The sequence below is a fragment of the Pyxicephalus adspersus genome, chromosome 2, assembly GCF_032062135.1.
Source record: "Pyxicephalus adspersus chromosome 2, UCB_Pads_2.0, whole genome shotgun sequence".
In the NCBI taxonomy this organism is placed as follows: Eukaryota; Metazoa; Chordata; class Amphibia; order Anura; family Pyxicephalidae; genus Pyxicephalus; species Pyxicephalus adspersus.
The window spans coordinates 7,235,589-7,238,038 of record NC_092859.1 but is presented as its reverse complement, the minus strand read 5'-3'; the positions used below and the strand labels follow the sequence as shown (position 1 = coordinate 7,238,038).

The following is a 2,450-nucleotide window of genomic DNA, read 5'->3' as shown; positions in this document are numbered from 1 at the left end:
TCAGGTGCGCAGAGCAGGCGATGAAGAGCAGATGGGAAGACATTCCAGTCCATGGCTGGAGCTTTTTCTAATTTACGTTCCATTGGACTCTACCTGGAAGGATGTCTATTGCACTCTACCTGGAAGGATGTCAACCTCTTTTAGGCTCCATGGGGGGTAACTGGACAAGGGAAAATTAGGTAAATTGCTATCTTTATCATTTACAGGTCCCTATATCAGCTACATATTGTAGGTGATTGCTGGAGGACATAGGGACCTGGTCAACGTGAGTGGGCCTTCTGAGTTAATGGAAGGTCCATTTTGCAATCATGGTGGCACATACGTCCCTTCCCCACTTCAGAGCACAGTCTCTAGCTTTAAATTTTGCCTATACCTCCTCTAGTTCACAATGTACCCCTATACTCCTCCATACCTTTTCTGCATCACAGTGTACCCCTGAACCTCTCCATACCTCCTCTATATCAGAGTGTACCCCTATACCCTGTTGTCCCATACAACTTCTATATCACAGAGTATCACTATACTACTCTCCATATGTCCTCTGTTTTATAGTGTACCCCTATAACCCTCCCCATACCTCTTCTACATGACAGTTTACCCGTATAGCAATCTTTATACTTTTTCTGCATCACAGTGTACCTCTGTACCTTTCTTCATACCTCCTCTAGTTCACCGTGTACCTCTTTACCCTCCATAGTGTATCCATGTATCATTCTACATATCCCCTCTGGATTACAGTGTACCCCAAACCTCCTCTAGTTACAATGTACCCCTATACCCCTCTCTATACCTCCTATGCATCACAGTGTACCCCTATACCCCTATACCCCTGGCCTCGAACAACTTCTATATCACAGAGTACCGCTATAGTACTCTCTATACCTTTTCTGTATCACTGTGTACCCCTAAACCCACAGTCCATGCATCCATTGGTTCAGAGTGTACCCCTATACCTCTTCTGTATCACAATGTACACGTATCCCACTCAGCATACCTCCTTTGTACCATATTGTATCCCTATTTCACATATTTCCTCTATATCATAGTATACCCCTCTAACCCTCTCTGTATCTCCTCTGCTTTAAATTGCACACCTTTACATCTTTACTTACCTCTCTTGTATCATGGGGTGCTACTATACCTCAATGCGCACCCGAATAACTCTCAAATAATCTTGGATCAGTGTACCCCTATGTCTCTTTACATACCATTTCTGTATCACAGTACACCCCTTTGCCTATCTCCATAACTCCTCTGTATCACAGTGTACCCCTATACCACTCTCCATCCTATATATCACAGTGTACCCCTATACCACTCTCCATACCTCCTATATATCACAGTGTACCCCTAATCCTGTTTCTTTACCTCTCCTATATCACAATGTACCGCTATACCTCTCCCCATACCTCCCTTGGATCAGTGCACCCCTATACCTTTCCTGTATCACAGTGTACCCCTCTACCTGTCACCATATTGTTTCTGTGTCATAGTGGACCCTCATATGCCTCTACATACCCCTCATCTACCTTCTATTCTCACCCATGTCAGACTGTTTCCCTGTGGGTCTCAATATAGCTTCCATAGACATAGCTCACACTTCCTACAAATTATCCTACTCAAGCCATATTCTACCCCATGTAACTCTGCACAATCATATCAAGAAAAAACTAAGTGCAGTAACGTCTGATGACATAGAAGAGGGAGCAACATGAAGATTCAATGCTGGGGAGGAAAAAAGTGAACAAAAAACATTATGATGAAATCCCAGGCAGGATGTGAGGTTATGTACATTAGCAAGTGTTCCCCTGTCTACATTCACTGGCTCTGTGGCGCAATGGATAGCGCATTGGACTTCTAGCTGGTGAAGACATTCAAAGGTTGTGGGTTCGAGTCCCACCAGAGTCGCATTTTTACTCCAGGATATATAATAGTGGAGTAGCAATGTAGTGAGGAGGAGACTTGTGTACAATTGCAGTACTACACGTTGTATGTAACCAGACTTCCTGTGTATGGAGGTTGTAAAGCTAGAAAGTGGATTGCATTACACAAGAAAATATCTACTTATATTATTATTATTTTATTAAGTAGCTTATGAATAGCACAGGCTCCTTTAAGATTTTCTATTGCTGTGCTTCTTGTAGCCTTTGCTGATGGGTAAACCAGTGAAGCAAAGGATCCCTATTTAATGTACAGTGCTACGTAATATGTTTGCGCTATATAAATCCTGTTTATTAATATTAATAAGATATGAGACAATTATTACCCTTGTTTGAAAGGACTGGATATCAATCTCATGTGTATTGGTAGCTACAGAGACATCTAAGAGATCATGGAAGCAAAGATCACCCTAATTGTTTGAATCAACATGCACACCAGGGCAAAATGAGCATAAAACATCTCCAATAAAAGCTTAAAACTGAAAAGAAATCTATTAGGAATAAATAAAA

General features: G+C 41.8%; 1 non-coding gene across 1 annotated transcript; it reads left to right on the top strand.

Moving 5' to 3' along the window:
- The first annotated feature begins 1,823 nt into the window (after window positions 1–1,823).
- Window positions 1,824–1,908, top strand: TRNAR-UCU (transfer RNA arginine (anticodon UCU)). Its single transcript is given in 2 exon segments — window positions 1,824–1,860; window positions 1,873–1,908. It is a non-coding gene; the product is annotated as a tRNA-Arg (tRNA).
- The last annotated feature ends 542 nt before the right edge of the window (window positions 1,909–2,450 follow it).